Raw genomic sequence first — 26,841 nt, 5'->3', positions numbered from 1 at the left:
AGGACAGAGCAACAAATGTGTATGTACATGATAAATAACTTTTTGATTATTTAAGTAATATGTATTCTTTGTAGAAAAGTTTAAAAATATAGTTTAAGAAAGTCAAACTCGTATCATCTTAAGATCATAGTGATGAATATTTTGGTTTTCAAAATTTTACACATATTTACATATACACATATCACACAATTGCTTTTTCATCTACTTTTTAAGCACTCAATATTGGTTTTAAGGGCTACCAAGTCTAAACTAAACTTTCATGTTTCCTTCTCTTGCTAGCTTTTAGACCTGCATTTCCTTCATACCTAGGTGTTAAGTAGTTGTATCATGAATTTGCTGTTATTGGGTTGAGATCTAGTCTTTCTGTTCACTTTCCTTTTCTTTTTTTTTTTTTTTTTTTAATTTTAAAACTTGGTCAAGCAGCCTCACTCCTAGAGTCCCTAATAATTTCCTTTTTCTGAATATAAGAAGGAAATCACTTATAATCTTACTACCTTCTCCAATGTATTGTCATTTTGTAGATTTAGGTCTAGAATTTAGTTTCTCACAATTAAACTAAGTTTCAAAAAGAATATTAAATGTTTTTGACTTGTCAAATGATTCATTTATCCCTTTGTACCTTTTACTTTCCCAGCCACAGCAAGTATTAAAGGAAGGCATTAACTGACTAAAAAACAATGTCTGCCTCTGAGGCAGATACTATATTCCACTCCATCAGCCCTAAAAAAGAAAAATCATTTAGGACTCTATGACAAGATGTATCTTAAGTCAACCATGATGCGTAACAGGCTTTATATCCTTCATGTGAACATCAATTCCCGCCTCCTTCCAACCTAAGAAAGCACGCAGAAATATGAGACTGACATTTACTAAAAATGTAAATACAGCAGTCCCCTCTTACTCACAGGGGCTATGTCCCAAGACCCGTCAGTGGATACCTGAAACTACATAAGGTACTGAACCCTGTATGTTTTTTCTTATACATACATACTTAAAAGTTTAATTTAAGAATTAGGCACAGGAGATTAGCAACAATAGCTAATGATAAAATAGAACTGTAAAAATATACTGTAATAGTTAAATAAATGTGGTCTCTCAAAGTATCTTACTGTACTGCACTCACCCTTCTTGTGATGATGTGAAACAATAAAAATGCCTACATGAAGAGATGAGATGAGGTGAATGACGTAGGCACTGTGACCTAGTGTTAAACTACTAATGACCTTCTGACCATATGTCAGAAGGAAGAGCATCTGCTTCTGGACTGCGGTGGACTGTGGGTAACTGAAAGTGAAACCACGGATAAGGGGGGACTACTGTAATCATTTGAAATTACTAGACTTAGTTCATAGCTGATCATGATACTCTAATGTGTTTGCATGCTGTTGAGAATCTTTAAGTTAATACATACAATTACTTCACTGTGACTTTCAGACTTCTTTTTTTTTTTTTAAGTTTCAAAACATTTAGTTAAATTTAATTTTACACACTGATTTGGGGATGCTCTGGTTAAAGATGGATGTGCTGGGAAACCCCACAATCCTGATCCTCTGCTTGAGCCCCGTAAGGGGATCCAAAGAATCCTGGGACTTCATAAAGCGGTTGAAAACTAATGATGGAAGACAAGGGAAGATGAATCCTACCCCTTATTCTACAAATGAGAAAAGTGAGACCCACAGAGGGAAAGTGACTAAGAGTCACACATTAGGCAGAATCAGGATTTAGAATCCAGGTCTCAATACTGCTAACCATCTTCTACACAAAACACACAGGGCCTTGGTCTTATCCCCTGCAGGTCTTTTTATTCGACTATGCTTAGGTACCTTCTAGCAATATAATTTTATTTAAAATGCTTAAGTTATTTCTTTTGAATAGATAAAACAGGTACATGATATAAAATTCAAAAAACAAAAACTGAATAAAAATTAAGTCTTTTACACTTAATGTTGGTCTTCCTCACATCCCTGTGGCCCAGCAACACAGTTCTCTCCAGAGGTACCTCGTTAAATCTGAATATCCTATCAAAGACAGTGTTATACATATACAAGCTTGTGTGTGTGTGTGTGTGTGTATTTGCAGAGATTTTTAAAAACACAAATGGTAGCATGCTAGAGTTCCATTACTCATCTGGCTTTCTTTTTAACTTAACTCACTACTTTTAGTGACTGAATAAAATTACATTGGTTAAATAAATTTTATGGTACATCTTTATGATTGCCTATTGACAGGCAACCTTTTATTATTTTAACACATGACACTAGAATAAATATCCTTACGTGGAGGTACCAATATTGGAGGATAAAATACTTCAAGTGCCAAGTTAAAGGTACATACACTTTAAATTTTGAAAGCTATTACCAAATTGTTTTTCATGGAAATTAACATGAATTCACATACCTACAGATTGCCAGTGTCAAAGCTGAGCAGTATTTCACTATAGCTATAATTTGCATTTTTTGTATTAAAAGTGAAAAATTTTACATATTTTCATCTATGAGTTAATTGTATTTGCTTTTCTAGGAACTAAGTATTTACATCCTTTGCCCTTTTTTCAATTTAGTTCTTGGTCTTGGAATATTATTTTGTAGAAGTTCTTTAAATACTAAGAAAATTAGCCCTTTGTCAACAGAACACGTTGCAATCTTCTCTTTAACTTAAGGGGTCTGTGTCATAAATCTTAGAGGCCTTCCCTACTTTGAGAATATTATAACATTCTCCGTTTGCTTCTTTTAGTTTAATTTTTCAGGTTTAAATCATTGATTCATTAGGAATTAATCTTGGTTAAAGTTAAGTAGAAATCCAACTAATTTCCCACTAATAACACAGGTGGTCCCATATTTAAATAATTTATTTTCCCCTCTTATTTGAAATGCTCCCTTTGTAATTTTCTAAATCCCTATACAAATTTAGATCTTCTTCTGAATTACTATTCTGTCCACTGATCTGTCTGCTCATGCCCTAGTGACTACATTATTTCAACATTCTAGCTTTGTAATATATTTTAGTATCTGGGAGGGTAGTAGGCTAGTTTTCCCTGATTACTTTCCTTTAAGAATTCTCCTGGTTATTCTTCAACTCTTGAACTTAGAGTCAGTTTGTCTAGTGACACAACACAAACACACAATCCCATTAATTTCAAAAGCAGTATAATAGCATAGTGGTTAAAATCACAGAATTTGTAATCACCCTGCCTGAGTTTAGATTCTGATTCATAACCTACTCTAACTTCAGCTTGGAGTAAGTTCATTAGTCTCTTTGTGCCTCAGTTTCTTCACTGAAAAACGGACAAAGAATAATACCAGTAGCTACCACATAAACTCGCTGCAAGGACTAAATGTAATACATATAAAGTATTTAGAACAGTGCCTGGCATAGAGTAACTGCTTAATAAATGTTAACTAGTTTTTTGCTTGTTTTTTATTTTGAAATTGAGATCACATTAACTCCAATTAACATAAGGGAAACTGATTTCCATAAGATTTTGAGTCTTCATATCCAAAAACCTTGTAAGCCTTTCCAGTTAAGTCTGTATTTGTGTCACTGAGAAACATTTTAAGGTCTTCTTCACACAGATCTTGTCTTTATGTCCCTTTCCCTAATGAAATGCTTCTTGTACTAAGTACTAATTGTACTAATCTTGTCCAATAATAAGATCATGGCCCCTACACTTGTTTTTAGTTTGTATATGCCTGTGATGCTTTACCTGCCCCCTAATTTTGTTACTCTTTTGGAGTTTGTTTTAGAAATGATTCTAAATAATTTTTTTGTGGGCGCCTGGGTGGCTCAGTTGTTAAGCGTCTGCCTTCAGCTCAGGTCATGATCCCAGGGTCCAGGGATTGAGCCCTGCATCGGGCTCCCTGCTCAGCGGGAAGCCTGCTTCTCCCTCTCCCACTCCCCCTGCTTGTGTTCCCTCTCTCGCTGTGTCTCTGTCAAGTAAATAAAAATTTTAAAAATCTTAAATAATTTTTTGTGATCTAATCTGGGAATCGTTTAATGGGAAAGTTTAGCCTATTTACATGTATTAATGTAATATATATTTAATCTTTCAGTCATCAAATATTATGCTATAAAAACTTAATGCTTTGTTTTTATTGCTGCTCTTTCTTCTTAAAAATAGTTTACTAAGTGGTTTGGGCTTGCTTTATTTTAGTTACACATGTTTTTCTTCTGATAATATGGAAAGTTTAATTTGGTTTAGTAGTTATTTCAGAGTAAAAGTCTAAGTTCTTTTAACTGTCTTTAAGGCCTGATGTTATCAGATACCCTATTATCTCTCAGACTTCATCTCTTATCCCTCTCCCTCTCAATTATTCTGCTTTAGCCCCTCAAGACTCTGTCCTGTTTCTTGTATGCACCAGCTATGCTCCTGCTTCAAGACTTCTGCAATAGTTATTATTTCTGATTAGAATATTATTTCTCCAGGAAACTATCAGGCTCCCTCACTTCCTTCAAATGTTTGCTCAAATTTCACTTTCTGAGTGAGGCCTACTCTGGCTACCCATTTAAAATGTCAATCCCAGCAGTTAAGATGGCAGAGTAGTTGGGGGACCCTAAGTTTGTGTTGTCCCTCGAATACAACTACATAGTTATCAGATCATTCTGAACACCTGAGAAATCAATCGGAGATCTGAAAATACAGATGCTGTAAGTCTACAAGTAGAAAAGAGACCACAGTTTGGGAGGAAGGAGGTGCGGAGACTTCAATCCGGTGTGATATAGCTGATGATATGGCGGAGGGATGGGAGCCTGCTTAAGGAGGCTACTGCCAAGTATTATAAGCAGTGGAGTGCAAAATCAGAACTTTTAGAAGTCTGCTACAGTGGGGGGGAGGGAGGGCGTCCCTGGCTCAAAGGTGCTCAGGTGGCAAAGTGGGGCAAAATCCCAGGTGTGACAGTATGGTCTCAGGATCCCAGGGATCTCAAGAACAACAGGGGGTACCTGAGTGGGGCAGAGTTCCCAGGCATAGGAGCAGGGAAGCTGGCTGAGAAAAGCAAGTCTAGGTGCCAGCTCTCTGCTCTGTGTTGCCATAAACTGCAAACTACTGCACAGTTCTGCAACCGCTTTCCTGGGCAGGATCCAGCAAAAGGCAGAAGGCTGGTAAGACCCCCTCCCCAAGGAGCAGCGAGGGTCAGTGCCATGGGAGTCCCTAAAATTTGGAGTTTTGAAACTCAGTCACATGCCTGGATAAAAATGCTCAGTCACAGGCCAGGTGAACAGAATTCTGACGGAAACTGGGGAGACAAGAGTGACTGAATGCTTTTCTGTGAGGGCTCACTGAAGGGGGGTAATTTTCAGCTCTGGCGCTAGAGAGCAGGGTGCAGCCATATTCATGGAGCCCATTGGGGCCGAAAGCCTTCAGGGAGCAAAACAGTGCCACCTAGTGGAGTCTGGAGCTGCTTACACCAAGCCCCGGCCTCTCTGAGCACTGGAGGCACTTTTCCACTGGGGCAAATCCACCTGAGAACCAGTGCAACAGGCCCCTCCCCCAGAAGACCAGCACAATTAACTCAATCACACCAAGTTTACTGATCATTGAGGGCTGCAAAACTTCAGCTCTTGGGGAAAACAGTATATACCATTCTTTAGTCTATTGGTATGTTTCCAGTTATTTTATTTTTCATTTTTTTATTCTTTTTAAATTTTTATACACACTTTATATATTTTTTGTTTCCTTTCATTGTATTTATATACAGTATTTATATACACATTTACATATACACATATACATGTTTTTCTTTCTTATTTGGGTATCTAGTTTCTTTTAACAAGCAGGCCAAACACACCCAGGATCTAGTTTTGTTTTCTATTGTTGTGATTGTTATTATTTTTGTTGTGTTTTTTTTCTCTTTCTTCTTTTCTTTTCTGGACAAAATGACAAGATGGAGAAAATGACCCAAAAGAAAGAACAGGAGGTAGTACTCACTGCCAGGAATTTAATCAATATGGATATAAGTAAGATGTCTAAACTAGAATTTAAAACAATGATTATAAAGATATTAGCTGGGCTTGAAAAAAGGGTAGAAAACACTAGAGAATCCCTTACTCTAGAGAAAAAAAGAACTAAAATCTTATCAGGTCGAAATTAAAAATGCTATTACCAAGATGCAGACCCAAGTGGAGAATATAAAAACGAGGATGAACAAAGCAGAAGAGCAAATCAGTGATACAGAAGATAAAATGATGGAAAATAAGGAAGCTGAAAAGAAGAGGGAAACAAAACTATTAGATCATGAAAGTAGACTTAGAGAGCTCAGTGATTCCATAAAGCAAAATAATATATATATTATTAGAGTCCCAGAAGATGAGGAGTGGGAAAAGGGGCAGAAAGTTTATTTGAACAAATTAAAAATTTTTCAAGATTTTTTTTTTATTTATTTTAGAGAGAGAGAATCTCAAGCAGATTCCATGCTGAGAATGGACCCTGACATGGGGCTCAATCCCAAGACCCTGAAATCATGACCTAAGCTGAAACCAAGAGTCAGACACTTAACTGAGTGTACCACCCAGGCGCCCCTATTTGAACAAATTATAGTAACAAAGACCACAAAAGAACAATCTACAGGAACAGCGACTTTACAGGTACAATGGCACTAAATTCATATCTTTCAATAATTACTCTGAATGTAAATAGATTAAATGTTCCAATCAAAAGACACAGGGTATCAGAATGGGTAAAAAAACAAGATCCATCAATTTGCTGCTTACAAGAGACTCACTTTAGACCCAGAGACACCTCCAGATTGAAAGTGAGGGGGTGGAGAACGATTTATGAAAATGGACATCAAAAGAAAGCTGGGGTAGCAATCCTTATATCAGACAACCTAGATTTTAAACCAAAGACTGTAATAAGAGATGAAGAAGGTCACTTTATCATAATAAAGGGGTCTATCCAACAAGAAGATCTAACAGTTATAAATATTTATGCCCCTAACTTTGGAGCAGCCAAATATATAAGCCAATTAATAACAAAATTAAAGAAACTCATTGATTATAATATAATAATAGTAGGGGACTTTAACACTAGGAGCTGTTTCTTTGAAAGAATTAATGAGATTGATAAGCCCCTAGCCAAACTTAAAAGAGAAAGGACACAATATCCAGGGCCAGATGGCCTCACAGGGGAATTCTACCAAACATTTAAAGAAGAATTAATACCTATTCTTTTGAAACTGTTCCAAAAAATAGAAGTGGAAGGAAAACATCGAAACTCTTTCTATGAGGCCAACATTACCTTGATCCCAAAACCAGACAAAGACCCCACCAAAAAGGAGAATTACAGACCAATATCCCTGATGAAAATGGATGCAAAAATTCTCGCCAAGATAGGAGCTAATAGGATCCAACAGTACATTAAAAGGTTTATTCACCACGACCAAGTGGGATTTATTCCTGAGCTGCAGGGGTGGGTCAACATCCACAAATCAATCAACATGATATACCACATTAATAAAAGAAAGGACAAGAACCATATGATCCTCTCAATAGATGCAGAAAAAGCATTTGACAAAATACAGCATCCTTTCTTGATAAAAACCCTCCACCATGTAGGGATAGAGGGAACATACCTCAACATCATTAGAGCCATATATGAAAGACCCACAGTGAATATCATCCTCAGAACAGAACAGAATAAAGAACCCAGAAATAGAACCTCAACTCTTTGGCCAAATAACCTTCAACAAAGCAAATAATATATACTAACAATGAAGCAGCAGAAAGAGAAATCAAGGAATCAATCCCATTTACAATTACACCAAAAACCACAAGAGACCTAGGAATAAACCTAACCAAAGAGGTTAAAGATCTATCTCTGAAAACTATAGAACATCCATGAAAGAAATTGAAGAAGATACAAAGAAATGGAAAAACATTCCATGTTCATGGATTGGAAGAACAAATATTGTTAAAATGTCTATGTTACCCAAAGCAATCTATACATTCAATGCAATCCCTATGAAAATACCATCAGCATTTTTCACAGACGTGGAACAAACAATCCTAAAATTTGTATGGAACCAGAAAAGACCCCGAATAGCCAAAGTTATGATGAAGAAGAAAACCAAAGCTGGAGGCATCAAATTCTGAACTTCAAGCTCTATTACAAAGCTGTAATCATCAAGACAATATGGTACTGGCACAAAAACAGACACATAGATCAATGCAACAGAATAGAGAACCCAGAAATAGACCCTCAACTCTATGGTCAACTAATCTTCAACAAAGCAGGAAAGAATATCCAATGGAAAAAAGAAGTTTCCTCAACAAATTGTGCTGGGAAAATTGGACAGCCACATGCAGAAGAATAAAACTGGACCACTTTCTTATACCATACACAAAAATAAACTCAAAATGGATGAAAGACCTAAATGCAAGACAGGAATCCATCAAAATCCTAGAGGAGAACACAGGCAGCAACCTCTTTGACCTTCGCTGCAGCCACTTCTTGCTAGACACGTCTCCAAAGGCAAGGGAAATAAAAACGAAAATGAGCTAGTGGGACTTCATCAGGATAAAAAGTTTTTGCACAGCAAAGAAACAATCCACAAAACTAAAAGGCAAACTACAGAATAGGAGAAGATATTTGCAAATGACATATCAACTAAAGGACTAGTATCCAAAATCTATAAAGAACTTATCAAACTCAATGCCCAAAAAACAAAAAAATCCAGTCAAGAAATGGGCAGAAGACATGAAGAGACATTTCTCCAAAGAAGACATATAAATGGTTATCAGACACATGAAAAAATGCTCAACATCACTCGTCATCAGGGAAATACAAATCAAAACCACAATGAGCTACCACCTCACACTGGTCAGAATAACTAAAATTAGCAACTCAGAAAACAACAGATGTTGGCGAGGATAAGGAGAAAGGGGAACCCTCTTACCCTGTTGGGAATGCAAACTGGTGCAGCCACTCTGGAAAACAGTATGGAGGTTCCTCAAACAGTTAAAAACAGAACTACCCTATGACCCAGCAATTGCACTTCTAGGTATTTATCTAAAAGATATAAACATAGTGATTTGAAGGGGCACATGCACCCCAATGATTATAGCAACAATGTCCAAAATAGCCAAAATATGGAAAGAGCCCAGATGTCCATTGACAGATGAATGGATAAAGATCTGGTATATTGAAGTGCCTGGGTAGCTGAGTCGTTAAACGTCTGACTTTGGCTCAGGTCATGATCTCAGGGTCCTGGGATCGAGCCCCACGCCAGGCTCCCCACTCAGCAGGCAGTCTACTTCTCCCTCTGCCCCTCCCCCCACTTGTGCTCACTCAAGTGCTCTCTAATAAATAAAATCTTAAAAAAAAAGATGCTGTATTTACTCAGCCATCAAAAAGAATGAAATCTTGCCATTTGCAACGACATGGATAGAAGTAGAGGGTATTATGCTAAGCGAAATAAGTCAGTCAGAGAAACACAAACACCATGATTTCACTCATATGTGGAATTTAAGAAACAAAACAGATGAACATAGGGGAAGGGAAGGAAAAATAAAATAAGATAAAAACAGAGAGGGAGGCAAACCATAAGAGACTCTTAACTACAGGAAACAAATTGAGGGTTGGTGGAGGGGAGGTGGGTTGGAGGATGGGGTAATTGGGTGATGGGCATTAAGGAGAGCACTTGATGTAATGAGCACTGGGTGTTATATGCAACTGATGAATCACTAAATTCTATTCCTGAAACTAATAATACAGTATATGTTAACCAAATTGAATTTAAATAAAGAATTTTTTAAAATGTCAATCCTAATAATTGGTACTCCCTGTATATATATATATATTTATTTATTTATTTATAGATTTTCTGTCTCTAGTATGAGCAGTGATGAACTTAATATAACTATGCCTTTTTTTTTTTTTTTAAGATTTTATTTATTTGAGAGAGAGAGAAAGAGAGAGCGAGCATATGGGGTGGGGTCAGAGGGAGAAGCAGACTCCCCACTGAGCAGGGAGCCCGATGCGGGACTCGATCCTGGAACTCCAGGATCATGACCTGAGCTGAAGGCAGTCGCTTAACCAACTGAGCCACCCAGGCGCCCCTAGCTGTGCCTTTTTAAAAAAGATTTTATTTATTTATTTTAGAGAGAGAGAGAGCGCACACGCGATTGGGGAGAGGGGCAGAGGAAGTGGGGGATAGAGAATCCCAAGCAGATTCCCCGCTGAATACGGAGCTTGACATGGGGCTCGATCTCATGATCCTGAGATCACGACCTAAGACGAAATCTGGACGTTTAATTAACTAAGCCACTCAGTTGCCCCTAATTATGCCTCTTTTTTTTCCTCCTCTCTACTATCAGTTTAGTTTATATTATTTCTGTTAGTGTTTATCTATTTCTCTATTATCATCTACTTACCTATATACCCCACACCCTCTTTTACTGGATTTATTGATTTTATTTATTTATTTTTTAAAAGATTTTATTTATTTGACAGAGAGAGACACTGAGAGAGAGGGAACACAAGCAGGGGGAGTGGGAGAGGGAGAAGCAGGCTTCTCGCGGAGCAGGGAGCCCGATGCGGGGCTCGATCCCAGGACCCTGGGATCATGACCTGAGCCGAAGGCAGACGCTTAATGACTGAGCCACACAGGCACCCAGATTTATTGATTTTAAACAACATCTTTTGGTAGTATGTTATAAAACATAAGGTTTATACCACTTTATGTCACTTTTGTCCCTCACACTTCCAACTTTTGTTAGTTATATCAATACTAGCTTGTCAAGGTTTTAAACATTCATATTTGCTCTATAAAACCTAATCTAATCTTCACATTTATTTTAGTCTTAATTTTATGGATCAATGGACTCTATGCTCACTACCAGTACTTAAGACTATAGTTTCTCCTTTCATGTCTTGGTTGTCTGCACTTTATCCTGTAGAAGTAGGGCTCATGAGAATAAAATTTCCCTGAAATTTGGCATGTTAAAAAATGTCTCTCCCTTTATATTGAAGGATTATTTGGACTGGCATACATTTCCTAGATAAATCTTTGAGGAAAGTATTAAAGTGTTAATGTTGAATGCTGCTTTGGAGAAAACGGAGGTCAGCTACTTTTTTTGGAGAGCTGAGCTCTCATGGCTTTTTGGGGGGATCTGGAGCCACAGATACCATCTCTCAGAGTCCTCTCACACACCTATTTGACCTTCACTGGATCTGGCAGCTTTTCTTCATATATTGTGCTTTAGGATTGTAGAGATCTCTCTGGTTGTGCTGAAGATGGAGCTTGCTTTCTTATTAACTTCCTTATTTTAAGGTTATTTCAAGAGAAGGGGAAAACTGCTGCCTTTACCGGGCCATTATTTATTTAAATAGTAACTTTCTAATACGAACATTTCAAAACATACAAAGAAGAGCACAGTGTGATGGATTCCTCCCATGTACCACCACCTACTTCTATATTTACCAACATTTTACCAAATTTGGTTCATCTATATCCACCTAGTTTTTTCCCCACAGGATATCTTAAAGGAAATTCCAACCAGCATATTGCATTACCTGAAATTATTTCTGCATACATCTAGTAGGCCGTTTTAAGACAGGAAGTCCTCTCTTCCTCTGTGATTTTACAAGTTATCCTTAACAATAAAAAAGGTTTTTGTGGGGCAGAGAACTGCACAAACACATGGTTGTTTATGAGTATTATTTGTTAGGATGCTATAGAACATAGGTTGGCAAGTGAAACACCTGTTTTTGTAAATAAAGTTGTACTGGAACACAACCAAGCCCATTTATTTACTTACTGTCTATGGTAAGTCATCAGTCATCTACTCTCACAGTATGAGGGCAGAATTGAGTAGTTGGAACAGAGTCTACATGGCCCAGAAAGTCTAAAATATTTACCATCTGGCCCTTCAAGAAAATGTTTGCTGACCCTTGCTGTAGAATGCTACTGCTGTAGTTCTGAGATAAATCACTTTCCCAAAGTCCTCCCAGTCACTTCTATAATGACATTGGTAATTATAAAATATTACTTAGTAAGTGTTCACAAACACACATATAGGTCCTTTCCTGTCTTTAAACCTTCTAATACCTTATAGTCTAATAGGCCAATAGAAACAGAAATGATTTTGCTCCTGCCATTTTTCTTTGAAACGTGGCAACAATAACAACAAACCAACAAAGATAAAACAAAGGAGAGGAATGTACATGCTCAAGTCCAAAGAGGCACTGCTATTCTAAACTGTCTTTCATGACTCTCCTGGATTGAATATATTTAACTGTTTTAATTGTATATTCTTAATAAATCACAAGAAGATAGAAAGCTTTTAATAAATTCTTGACTGATGCTTAAAGTTTTAAAAAAAAACTCAAGAAGTTAAAAAAAGAAAAACATCCAGGCAAATGGCACGTATTTATTCATACATTTAAATTTCATTGGCAGAGATGAAGATTAAGGTTAAGAAAGCAAATATTCAAATGTGCAGAAATCCTAAGAGTATATCTTTAGACACTATCAATGCCAAATGAACAAGGTGATTTGGTGCCAATATAGTTCCCTGAAAAGAAAAAACAAGTTTATACTTTTGGTACAAAATGGTCCATGGGGTGCCTGGGTGGCTCAGTTGGTTGAGCATCAGACTCTTGATTTCAGCTCAGGTCATAATCTCCCCCACCCAGCGGGAAGCCTGATTGAGGACTTCTCACCCTCTCCCTCTGCCCCTCTCCTTGCTCGTGCTCTCCCTCTCTCCCCCCTCCTCTAAAATAAGTGAATAAATCTTTTTTAAAAAAATAGCCCACATACTTTTTCTTGTTCCTGTTTTGTTTTGTTTAAGTAATCTCTACTCGAACTCACAACCCCAAGATCAAGAGTTACATGCTCCCCCAACTGAGCCAGCCAGGTGCCCTGATTGTCCACATCTTTGATAAGTAATTTGAGAACTTCTGGGAAAAACAGGGGGTTGTAGTTAAAATATAAAATCTGCTCTGGTATTACAACCATTTCTTAAATCTTAACCCCAGGAAAAGAAAAATGTTAGCATTATCAAGTTAGAGTCAGACTACAAAACACTGTAACATAATTTTCCCAAGTCATAAAATTCAAGCTAATAAAAAATCAAACTTTAGTATTATAAAAAGACATTTCATGCCCTCAGAGCACATGATTAAATTCAAGTCAAAACTTACTTTAAAATTCTTTACTACTATTATAAATTATGCAACTTCCCCTCCACTCACCTTTCATTGGTCAGAAGAGCAAACTCAGCAACTATTTCTGTCAGCAAATTGGGAAGAATGTCAAATCTAAATAACCTGTCAACCTCAAAATATTCATAGCCATTTAGACACTAGACCGTAGGGGTTAAAATAGAAGAAAGAGGGAAAAAAAGAAAAGAAAGGAATATAGAAAAGAAAGAAAAAGGCAGTTCCTTATTTGCCCAATTCTATTTATTTAAAAAATCTTAGATTAACACTGTAAAACTATTTCAGTTGATCTCAAGCAAGTGTTAAAAAGAAAACCAGAGACCTAGGATGGCATCACTCAGGCTGAGTCCCCAAAACAGGGCTTTATATATAGACTTAAGTGCAGTTTCAACCTCCCCCAGAAATGTAGTCTTAACTGGTCATCAAGAATTTTCTAATGGGTGCCACCGAGTCTGCCAGCAGGGCCCTCTCCATCCCCAAAGGAAGATGAGATTCTCTGTTATGACATGACCCTCTGTTCGTCCCCCTAAGGAACGATCCTTTCCTTTTGCTAACTTTCATGCCCCAGCCTCCTTCTTATAAAAACCTTCCATTTTGTTCAGCTCCCCGGGGCTCCCCTGTACTCCCTAGATGGGATGCCGCCTGACGCATGACTTGTTTAATAAAGCCAATGAGATCTTCAAATCTACTCAGCTGAATTTTGATTTAACACAAGACAAACCTATAACAGCTTCTACAATTTGGCATCAGTTTTTTCCACGTTCTTGATATAATACAATTGTTGAAGCATCACATCTTTGATAATTTTTCCCACTTCAACTCTATCAATATATTGAAATAAGCACCGTGACTCCAAATCCTCGAGATCTGATATATGGGAAAACACCAAAAGGCTTGGGCCTAGTTCCAACTTACTATCTTCAATTTCTACCCCTATGTCTTGGTATCCTCATTTGTTAAATTAACAGCAATGACAACAAAATTGACCATTTCACAAGGCTGATTTCATTTAAGGATAAGTGACAATATAAATGTGACAACATTTGAATGACTAATGTCCTACCAAAATGTAAGATATTCAGAAATATAAACTCAAAATAATCTTCAATCCCCTTAAAAGACTCTTACTGAAAAGAATTTAATAAGTAGAATTTATTTTGAAAGCCACAACTACCTCTAAACAAAGGTATACAATATAAATATCTTATTATATTAAAGATAGAAACCTAAGGTAAGATTTTTTTTTTTTTAAAGATTTTATTAGGGGGAGTGGGAGAGGGAGAAGCAGGCTCGACCAGGGGCTCAATCCCAGGACCCAGGACCTGAGCCAAAGGCAGACACTTAACAACTGAGCCACCTAGGTGCCCCTAAGGTAAGGTTTTTAAAAAGAGAATCTCTTCATTAAAAAAAGAGAGAGAGAGAGAATCTTCTCAGGTAGCACCATAAAAAATATTTAAAGGGTTAGACTAAATATAGGGCCTATTTTATTCTTTCAATAACTCACCAAGGAAACAAAGTTTCTTATGCAGTTTAAGTGAAGGTGGCATTAATATTTTGTGAGTTAAATTATATTACAATTTAATATTAGAAAATTATTTTCTCCTTGAAAATAATTAATAGTTACTACATTTTATTATAATATAGGCAACATTTCCCCCACTAGAACATATTGTTACTTTATAATGGAAGTCATGATTCAATTTATATACCTTTGATTTCCAAGAGAATTTCTTACCTATAAAACAAGGCAATATGAAGTATTTAAAAAAAATTTTTTTTTAAAGATTTTATTTATTTGGGGCGCCTGGGTGGTTCAGTCGTTAAGCGTCTGCCTTCGGCTCAGATCATGATCCCAGGGTCCTGGGATCGAGCCCTGCATCGGGTTCCCTGCTCAGGGGGAAGCCTGCTTCTCCCTCTCCCACTCCCCCTGCTTGTGTTCCGTCTCTCGCTGTGTCTCTCTCTGTCAAATAAACAAATAGATTATTTGACAGAGAGATAGAGAGGGAGCACAATTAGGCAGAGCGGCAGGGAGAGGGAGAATGAGAGGGAGAAGCAGGGTCTCTGCTGAGCGCTATATTTTCCTTAATGGATGCACTTTTACTCCCTTGGGTCTCATGGCAAATATGTTAATGAAACCAGAGCAAGGAATTCTGCTTTTCTTAAACCTTCCCTCCCCACAGTGAAATGGAAATTTCTTTTCTACCTTGTTCCTTTCTTTCTATTTATTAAGAACCTACATTCACGGGCGCCTGGGTGGCTCAGATGGTTAAGCGTCTGCCTTCGGCTCAGGTCATGATCTCAGGGTCATGGGATCGAGTCCCGCATCGGGCTTCCTGCTCCTTGGGAGCCTGCTTCTCCCTCTGCCTCTCTCTCTCTCTGTCTCTCATGAATAAATAAATAAAATCTTTAAAAAAAAAAAAAAAAAGAACCTACATTCACACAAAAAAAGAAAATTTTGGCCTCTTTATACCACCTTATCTGGGTTTTTAAACAACTATTATTTTACCCAACATTTTATTATAAAACTTTTCAAACATGCAGCAAAACTGAAAAAATTTTATAGTGAGTTAAATTATATTACAATTTAATATTTACAGTTAATATTTTACACCCTTTATACCTACCCTTCACCTAGATTCAACATTATCATGTTATCTATCCATTCCTTTAAATTTTACAAAAAGTTTTAATTCTTATAGTTTATCATTTTTAAATGCATTACCGTCTCCATTTCCTTACAACTCTCCTGCACTGCTCTCAGATTTTGTCCTTACCTGTTTTCACTTGTCATATTGTATTCTAATTGTCTGTTTAGATGTCTGCCTTCCCTTCGGGAGTAATGATCACCGTGATCATTTCTTTATATATCGGTACCCTCTCCACCCTTCTATACCTTAGGAGAAAATAGAAGCTTACTAAATATTTATTTGCGGTGTCTTTGTCTTCTTCCTTAAACCTCAATATCATTGACAAGTTTTACAACTTTGCTTTATGTCCCGGTTTTCCTCCCTTGGGAATTATTACTGACTCTTATCTTACCGCTAAACTACTCCAAGAAATAAGGAAGTAATTATAATTTCTGTAAGCATTTTGGGAGATATTCAGCGTGCAAATTTCTTCATGTATATATTAAATGTCCATTTTATTTTTAGCTACTGTCATTGTGTAAATGTATTCCATGTTGTACTGGGATGGCCATTAAACTGCTAATCATTGTTTTTAAATTACCAAAAAACCCAAATGCAAAATCCTCAAAGGACTCACTGTCACATAAAACCTAGCTAGCATTTGTACCTTTCAACAATCATTTGTACAATTCAGAGCAGCATAAAGATTTAGACATAAAGTAATGAAATCAGAATATAAACCACACTGGAACATGAAGTCTCAATAAGTGTTAAAGGAATAAATGTCGGTTTGAAAGATATTTTAACTGAGAGTAAAACTGGAACTTAATTGGTTGCTCTTTTTGACAGACAGTTCAGTTTGGCTATGGTTCTTTTTATCACCTGAATTCATATTTCCCTCCGCAGTACGTACTCACTGAAGTCTGGAAGCTCAGTATTTGTTGATATAAAAATATTGGGGAAATAAGTAGTTGCATCTATAAATTAATGTAATGGGATAAAACTCCCATCTCTGAAATGGCATAAAGTTAGGAAAATAACAAGCTTTAGAAATATTTTGTTTTTGCTTGAGGATGAGTAAACAGGATGAGCTATATTATTCTCTATACTCTATATAACTGAAATACTTTTTAGTTTTCTCTACTTTGCTAGTGCCTGGGGGCTATGAGACTTCTGTGCTTGTTCTAGATAACTGCTCCCCCAAAATACTGTCCACAGATCTGTAGCATCATCTATCAGATAAACATGTTAGAAATGCAGATCTCAGGCCCCACCTTAGACTTATCTAATCACAATCTGCATTTTAACAAGACTACTAGGAAATTCATATGCATATTCAAGTTTGAGAAGCACCACTACAGTTCACCCAGATGAGCCTCAAGGAGCGTTACATTAGATGGTCTGATGCAGTACCCTCAGACCTTTAACCTTTCTTGTTCATCCAGACCCCAGCATAAGCATCTAGGGCTTGTGGGGAGGCAACATGACATAATAGAAAAAATATGACATCGAGAGTCTGAAAAGTGAGGTTGTAGTCTCATCTCTAATTATGTGACCCTGAACCTTAGTTCTTCTCATCTGTAAAATGAATGAGTTATACAACATACAAGGTAAGGCACTTCCAACTCTAAAAGTCTATGAATTTATGAATATAAATATCAACAGATATTTAGGAAAATGTCTCAACTATATGTGATATCTCAAGGAAGTGGGCCTGCTTTTAATGCTATAGGGCCTTGTCCATCAATTCCTTTATATTTATTTAGGTTTGAAAATCAACCTCTTTCTTTCATTTTCACACTTGGTTTCTGGAAGATACACAGTAGTGAATAACTGAGGAAGTGGGTGGCTGCTATTAATAATTTCCCTGCTTCCTTTGTTCTTAAATGCTGATAAAACACAGGTAATAGACAGGATTCAGGAAAAAGTAAAATCAGATTCTGTGTTTTGCATAAGAGCAAGAGAATGTTACTGCTCTTGGGAAAAACATGGCTGAAACACTTAAAGGTAAAGGATTATGATGTGTGACACTGTCAAATGGATCAAGAAATAATAAAATTCATGTATGTGTGTGCACGCCCACAGGGAGAGAGAGGAGATAAAGCAAATGTGGCAAAATATTAATAACTGATGAATCTAGGTGAAGAGCATAAGACTATATGTTGTACTCTTTCTGTAATTTTTTGTAGGTTTGAAATTTTTTCCAAATAGAAGTTGAGAAAAAAATTAACATAAACATATTATCTACTAACCCCAAAATGCCCTGTTGTATTCTTTCTTAAAGTAGAATACAGATTTATTTATTTTTCTGTAACCTTTACAATGCAAGAGGAAAGTTAGGTTAGAAGGGGAAAAAATAATTATCTAGAAGATTATAAAGAAGTGTAAGTGCAACTTACACTACCATGTTGCTTCTTCATTTTGTCTTTTGGTTACAGACTTGCTTAATTTTCTTCCTAGCTAAGGATAAAATAAAAGGGGGAAAGAAGTGGTGAGAAGTTGCCTCATATCTTCCTTATATTAATGAAGTAAACAATTTTAAGCCAAAAGTAGGCCTTGTATGATTTTCAGTTTTGCTCTAGCTTTAGCTAATAATGAAAAAGAATGTGGTTACCACTCACAAATATAAATAACTACAGGCCATTTTTATTCCCCTGCAAGGAGAGGGATACAACAGCTGCTATAAAAATCACTCTCCACCCTCCCATGTGCTATGTAATTGTAATAGACTTATACCATGAGAAGACCAAAACATAAAAAGAGAAAGAGCAAAGCAGTTGGTTTTGTTTCAAAATTCCTTTTCCATTTACTTTAAGTTACTTTACCGAATTAAAAACAAAATAAATACACTGCCTGCATTTCTAACATAACTGTCCTGCTTAATTGTAAATCTCAATCCAAAATACCAGTAATAGACTCATGTACTAGCTGACTGCTAATATTCCTTCAGTCCCTCCAGGCTTTCTCCAACAGGAATACCATAAGAACAATAAATCCATCTTCAATTAATTAGATTTAAAACACATTAGTTAAGTTTTGTCTTTAACACTCTGGCCTCATACAAATACACAGATTTTGATAAACTTTCCTCCTTTTATCTATGTATACAGAAGGGGATTTATTTTAATTTGCTTAATTTTTAAAAATATCCTTAACAAAGCCATTCTAGGGTGTAACTTCAGATAATGAACACATTACTTAAAATTAATACAAAAGAATAGTAGTCATTAAAAGTCTTAGTGCAGTACAAAGGGTAAGATCAAATAAGATAGTTGAGATGATTTTCATATATAATTCAAAACTGTAAATACTCAACCCAGAATGGTCCTCATCCCACATTCTCTGACTCCAGCTGATCTCTCCATCTGTTTAGGGATCACATGGGAACCAATCTCTTAGCAAACAATCCTAGTCATAACTTTACACAGTCTGAGAGACTGACAGAGCCTTATCTATATAGAGAGAGATCCCTGATACACGATCACTACCATCCTCTTCATTTTCTAAGCATGCACAGGGTCCAATTTTTCAAATTATTTTATTTATCCTTGGTTAGTTCTACAAAGAATTTGAGGCAACTACAACACAAACATTTATGATAAAATGGTGGTTAATTTTTTAAAATTTGAAATTAAAATTTAAAAAAACTAGGACCAAGAAAACAAAATACTAGAAAACAAAGATTGGGGACCATTAAAACTTCACAACTGCTAAATTAAGTTCCATATTTGGCTCTAAACCTCTGGTAGCCAGAATAATGGCCCCCTAAATGTCCATGCCCTAATCTCTGGAATTTGCGGGCATATACATGGCAAGGGGAAATTAAGGTTGTAGATGGAATTAAGGATGCCAAAAAGTGGAATCTAAGATAGGGAGATTATCTGAATAAAATTAGTGTTATCACAGGGGACTTCACAGAGTTAGAGCAAGATGTGGCTATGCAGGACAAGGCAGTTGTTAGAAAGACTGAGGAAGATTCTACCCAATGTAGCTAGAGGAAGGAGGCCAAGGCAAGTATGTAGCTTCTGGAAACTGAAAAAGCAGATTCTCCCTTGGAGCCTCCAGAAAGGAACACTGCTTTGCTGACACCTTGGTTTTAGCTCAGTGAGGCCTGTATTTATTTCTAACCTATTGAACTGTAAGATAAAAAATTTATGTTGTTTTAAGCCACGAAGTTTGTGGTAATTTGTTAGAGCAACAATAGAGAACTATTACAGCCTCCTAGCTCCCAAGACTAATTCTCATTAATAGAAGGGAGGAAACATAACAATTTGTCAGGAAAGGCAAAATATTTTCTAAATCAAAGTTCTAAAAGAAATTTCTCATGCGGCGCTTTACATAGGAGGCTCTGAGTAAGAATAGCGGATACACAGTTCTCAATAATATTCTGGATATTACACAAGAAATTTCACATGATTTTTTCTTACATTATTCTTTTCTTACATTATTTTTCTTACATTAGTCTTTATCATCTTAAAATACAATTGAGTAAAGTCAATCTTTGAGGGAGTAAAATAATATAAACCAAGTTTGGATTTTTTGGGCAGTCAGCCTGATTTGAAGAGATTGTAACTTGGAACAGCATAAATATTATGGATAATTAAGTGTAATAATTCATGTAATAAAGTTCATTCAGAATTAAAAACTATTAATACATCGATACTGGGTAAATCTCACAATTTAAGAATTATAGAAGGATAAACAAATTTACAAGGATAAGCAAAATTACAGACTGCATAAGGAAAAATAAACATACGTGTGTTATTTTACTTTTGTAAAAGTATAATATATTCAACATACTTAAATATTAAATATTAAAATATTAATTTTATATGGGAAAGATTTATGGGAATGATTTATGGCAATTATCTCTGGTAAGAAAGGATTTTGGGATTGGGGATGGGAACAAAGTCAGCTTTAACTTTATTATATTGTATATTGCTTATTTTCTCTCTCATTTTTTTTTTTAGTATATGTGCTGCCAAAGTAAGCACAATATATTATTTTCTTAGTAAAAGAGATCTGATAAAATAGGACAAAATGTGAATATTTAAATTAAGGGTATAATTCTCTGTAATTTTGTTTACAAAATTTCCAAATTAAAAAGAAAGAAATAAAAGACTATCTTTTTTATAGTCTTTGACAAACACCATTTCTCCAGTTAGGCTTTTCATGGGAGCTGGAAAGAACACTGAAGATTTTATGTTCTGATAAAGGCCTGGACTTTATACGAATGGAACCATACAGCATTTATTAATTTGAGTTTTGCTTTTGTTGTTCAACACTATATGTATTAGATTCATCCATACTGTTGAGTTGCCCTTGCTGCATATCTATGTATCCATTATATGAACCTATTGTGTGAATATTCCAAAATGGACATTTGGACTATTTCCAGATTTGGCTAAAAATGCTGATGAACATTCTTCTTTTTTTTTTTTAAGAGAGGGAGAGAGAAAAGGGGGTAACGGTAAAGAGAGAATCTTATGCAGACTTGGCGCTGAGCATGGAGCCCCACTTGGGGCTTGATCTCACAACCCAGAGATTGTGACCTGAGCCCGTGATCTGAGCCGAAATCAAGAGTCAGATGCTTAACCAACTGAGCCACCCAGGCGCCTCCTATATGTCTTTTGGTACAGTTAGGTATGCACGTCCTTTGGGTATAACTAGGAGTAGAATTGCTGGGTCATAGGATATGCATATGTTCAGCCTTAACAGATATTACCAGTTTTTAAAAGGGGTGGGTGCCAACTTACACATCTATCAATGTTTAAGAGTTCCAGATACTCCACATTCTTGGTATTGTCAGTTTTGTTAAGTTTGGGCCATTCTGGTAGATGTGGAGGTTATCTCCTTGTAGTTTTATCCCTTGATGATTAATGACATTGAGATCCTCTTCATATATTTACTGACCATTTAGATATCCTCCCGTGAATAACAATTCAAGTCTCTTGCTCACCTTTTTGTCAGACTGTCTTTTTTTCTCATTATTAAATTTCTTAATATAGTTGAGATATAAGCCCTTTGTCAGACAGATGTATTGCTAGTATCTTTTTTCACCCAGTACCTAATGGTATCTTGATGAACAAAAAATTTTAATGTAGTCTAATTAGCAATCTTTTCCCTTATGGCTAGCACTGTTTTTATCCTGTTTAAGAAATCTTCTCCTACTCCAAGGTCATGAAGATATTCTCCTGTGTTTTCTTTAATAAGTTTTAATCTTTTACCTTTCCCATTTATGTCTACATTTTACCTAGAAGTTTGCTTTTGGGGGGGGGGGTTCTGATACACGTTGAGGCCAAGAAAAAATTTACTTTTATTTTTTTCATATGGTACCAAATTGATCCACCATCATGTATTGGAAAGACCATCTTTTCTCCACGGAATTGAGATGAGCATTTGTTCTAAGTCAGGTGTATAGGTCTGTTTCTGTACTTTCTACTTTGTTCCATTTGTCTATTTATCTACCCTTGCACCAATTCTGCACTATCTTAATTACTATAGCTTTACATAGTATGCAAAGATTTATATAGTTTTATACTGTATATAAAACTTTGTATATCTTTATACAGTCTTAATACCAAATAGTGTAAATTTTTGTTTTGTTTTTCTTCAAGATTGTCTTGACTATGCTTAGCCCTCTGCATTTCCTTATACATTTTAGAATCAGTTTGTTAATTCTCCCAAAAAAATTCTTCCTGGTGTTACATTGAATATATAGATCAATTTGGGGAGAACTGATAATTAAACAATGTTGAGTCTCTCAATACTTAAACACGGTCTATTCCTCCATTCACTTGGGTCGTCTTTGTGATTTTTCTCTGTAGAGGTTTGGCACATCTTTCATTTATTACTAGGTATTTTTATGTTATTTTATGTTATTTGATTTTATGGTAAAGAGTATAATTTTTCAAATTTCATTTTCTAATTGGTGGCATATAGAGATACAACTAGTTTTTTTAGAGACTGTACTGAAGTATAATATGCATCAGAAAAGAATATCCTAAGTGTTACACTTTGGTGAATTTTTACAAACTGATCACAAGCATACAACCAATTTTTGTATACTGACTTCATTTCTAGCAACCCTGCAGTGTTCACATATTTTAATTTTTTTTTTTTAAAGATTTTATTTATTTGACAGAGAGAGACAGCCAGAGAGGGAACACAAGCAGAGGGAGTAGGAGAGGGAGAAGCAGGCTTCCCGCAGAGCAGGGAGCCCGTCACAGGGCTCAATCCCAGGACCCCGGGATGATGACCTGAGCCGAAGGCAGACGCTTAACGACTGAGCCACCCAGGCACCCCTTATTTTAATATTTTATCTGTAGACTGTTTTGGATTTTGATGTAAACAATCACATCACCTGCAAATAAAACGGTTTTGGATCTTCCTGTCCAGAACTGAGACCTATTAAGGGAATTCCCATCTATCCCTAGTTTGCTGAGAGAGTTGTTTTTAGTTTTTCATTTTTGTTTTTTTTTCTTTTTTGGTTGCTGCTTGTTTGTTTTTTGGAGGATGTTTGTACCTATCTTTAAGAAGAAGATGGTCGGGGCGCCTGGGTGGCTCAGTCGTTAAGCGTCTGCCTTCGGCTCAGGTCATGGTCTCAGGGTCCTGGGATGGAGCCCCACATCGGGCTCCCTGCTCAGCGGAAAGCCTGCTTCTCCCTCTCCCATTCCCCCTGCTTGTGTTCCCTCTCTCGCTGTGTCTCTCTCTGTCAAATAAATAAATAAAATCTTAAAAAAAAAAAAAAAAAAAGAAGATGGTCTATGGTTTCCCTTTCTTATAATGTGCTTGTTGGCTACAAAACAAGTTATAAAGTATGCCCACTTTTTATATCCTCTGGAAGAGTTTAAGATAGCTATTATTTCTTCCTTAAATGTTTTAAAGAATTGATCATTGGCACAATATCTGGGCCTGGAGTTTTCTATGTGGGAAGGCTTTAATTATAAATTAGATTTCTTTTTTTTTTTTTAAGGTTTTATTTATTTGAGAGAGAGCGAGAGAGGGCACGAGCAGGGGGGTGGGGGTGGGGGTGGAGAGGGAGAAGCAGGCTCCCTGCCAAGCAGGGAGCCCAACGTGGGGATCGATCCCAGGACTCTGGGATCATGACCTGAGCAGAAGGCAGATGCTTAACTGAACCACCCAGGCACCCCTAAATTATATTTATTTTATAGATATGAGACCAATCAGATTTTGTATTTCTTCTAGGATGGATTTCACTGGTTTTTGTTTTTTTGGGGGGGGGTTGCCTTTTTTTTAATAACAGCAGTATTGACATATAATACATATGCCATATAATTTGCCTCTTTGAAATACACAATTCAAAGGTTTTTTTAATATATACATAGAGTTGGGAAACAACCATCACCACAATCAGTTTTAGAACATTTTCATTATCCCCAAAACTCTGTACTTAGCAGTCATTTCCTGTTCCTCCTGACCTCCAACCCCTGACAATCACAAATCTACCTTCTGTCTCTATGAATTTGCCTATGGTGGACATTTCATATAACTGAAATCATAGAATATATGGTATTTTGTTACCAGCTTCTTTCACTTAACATAATCTTTTCAGGGTTCATCTATGTTTTAGCATGTATCAGTACTCCATTCCTTCTTGTTGCCAAATGATATTCCATTGTATGGATATATGATATTTTGTTTACCTATTCATCTGTCTGATCTGTCAAATCAGATATCTGAGTTGTTTCTACTTTTTGGTTATTATGAATAATGTTAATATGAACATTTGTGTATATTTTTGTGTGGACATATGTTTACATTTCCCTTAGGTAGTTAACTAGAAGTAAAATTATGAGATATGGGAACTCTCTATCTGACATTTTGAGGAATTGCCAAACTGTTTTATAAAGTGGCTGTACCATTTTACACCCCCACTAGGGTTCCAATTTCTCTATATCCTCGCCCATACTTATTACCTTCTTTATTATAGCCACCTGAGTGATGTTAAGAGGTATTTCATTGTGGCTTTGATTTCTATTTCTCTGATAACCAGTAATGTTGAGCATCTTTTTTTGTGCTTACTAGCTATCATATCTTTGTTAGAGAAATGTCTATTCAGATTCTTTGATCATTTTTCAATTAGTTGTCTTTTTATTATTGAGTTTAGTGTTGGTTTTGTTAAATTATGTTATTCTAGGAATTTGTCCATTTCATGTGAAGTTTAAAAATTATTGGCATAAAGTTGTTCAGAATACTCTCCTATCTTTTCCATCTTTTTAATGGCTGTAGGATCTGTAGTGATATTCCCTTTTTCTGTTCCCGATATTGGTAAATTAGTTCTACTTTTGTTCTTAATCTGTTAGTTTGAATTATAATTTCTCCTTTGATGTAGTTCTCAAATATTGGAAGATTTTCCAATGAAACTGTTATAATTCCCAGCTTAATTCCACTATGGTTAATGAACATACTTTGTATGATTTCAGTCTTTTGAAATTTATTATTTATGGCCTAGCTTATGGTCAATTTTGGAAAATGTTCTATGTGCATTTGAAAATAGCCAAGTATCTATAGTTGTGGTGTTGCCAGAGGCTTTTAATACCAGCTGAGTTAAAGTTGACATTTTTTGGCGACAATTAAGGGCTTAACTGTTTCTTGCTTGACTGGAGAACTATGTACCTCTGCAAAGTCAAAACCTTCAAGAAACTGTTGTGAGGAAATTTCCAAATAGAATATGCTACTACCCTAAATCCCATGGAATTAAAGTCAAAGCAGAAAAGCATATTTGTTTGCGTTTCCTTCTGGTGAGAAGGATCAATTTCATGTTAAGAACCCAACCATGCATATTAATTCTTATTAAGACTAGAAACAAAGGTTGGACTGGGTTGTTTTTACTCTCTAGGGTTATTTAACTAATTGGCTTTTAAACCAGTTTCCTAGAAAGAATATATATTCTTCAAAAAGCTTAATAACTCATAATACATAAACACCAGATGAAATTTAAAATTAGCTAACTACTTCACTTCATTTTACATGAAGGGAGCACTTCATTAGGAAAATACCAATCTTGTATTTCATGCAGGCTTTGGGGACCAAATGTTCTGGTTTAAAACAATTTTAAACCCTTAAAAACTTTTTACTCTTTGATTTTCATCATAGATCTTTGTTCCCTTTCTACTCGTTTCCTGCAATATAGGAGCCCATCGCGTCTCCTAGACAGGAGTAATGATCACAATGAAGTCAGAAAATTAAAAATGGGACAATGCTTTAGCGATAAAAAACAAAAATCAATTTCAGTTGGCAGAATGGACAATGAATCTGGGCATAGAATTTGATGTACAAAGTTCAAGTCCTGGTCTCAATACTGAGTTGCTCTAAGGTAGATGATTGTGTGAAATCTAGTATCATGTCACCATTTGAAAAAACAAAACAGAAAGGGAACGTGTAGAGGATGTGGTAAGGAATCACTACTGACCAAAACACTGTGAAACTTCATTTATTATCTCATTAAAAATCCTAGCCAAATGGATGAATAAGAAATTCAAAGAAGATATCTACTTGACCATTTGCCAGCAAAATATTAAGTAATTCCGTATTATGCCTCTCTTTCAAAGCAAAGCTTGAGTAATTGTGACAAATAATCACCTAACGTCTGCCCTCCAGCTAACATAAGCATGAAGTCAAAAGTAAAACTGAGATACCAAAAATATTTCCTTCCAACAATTAAGCTGGGCAGTTCATGAGTATAGCTTGTCTAGTAGAAGAATAAGAAAAATTATTAAGAATCAAATTTACAGCTCTCACGATAATGGCACATAATATCTTATTTCTTACTGACAAAATTTTGTACAAATGTTAGCAAGCAATAACATCAAAAACACGAGGTATGGAAACATCTATTACATATATGCACAACACAGATCAAATATTCTTTGAAGCACAAAAGTACATACATATCTTTTGAAAGATTCTCTTCGATAAAAGACGCCCATTTTAAGCATGATTACTACTTCCTGCCTAGTAACAGATATGTACTACTCAAATTCAGGGAATAAATGGCACTTTTCCCTCATACTTATCTTCAAGAGGAAAAAATGTGAT

The 26,841-nt window shown here is 35.9% G+C and overlaps 1 protein-coding gene across 1 annotated transcript in view; it reads right to left on the bottom strand.

Moving 5' to 3' along the window:
* Positions 1 to 26,841, bottom strand: part of MCU (mitochondrial calcium uniporter) — a 198,774-nt gene that overhangs the window by 40,308 nt on the left and 131,625 nt on the right. The gene's annotated exons all lie outside the window — the stretch shown is intronic.

This window comes from Phoca vitulina, unplaced genomic scaffold (assembly GCF_004348235.1).
Source record: "Phoca vitulina isolate PV1807 unplaced genomic scaffold, GSC_HSeal_1.0 scaffold29, whole genome shotgun sequence".
Classification (NCBI taxonomy): domain Eukaryota; kingdom Metazoa; phylum Chordata; class Mammalia; order Carnivora; family Phocidae; genus Phoca; species Phoca vitulina.
Note: the sequence above shows the minus strand (reverse complement) of the source record. Positions and strands in the feature narration are given on the sequence as shown.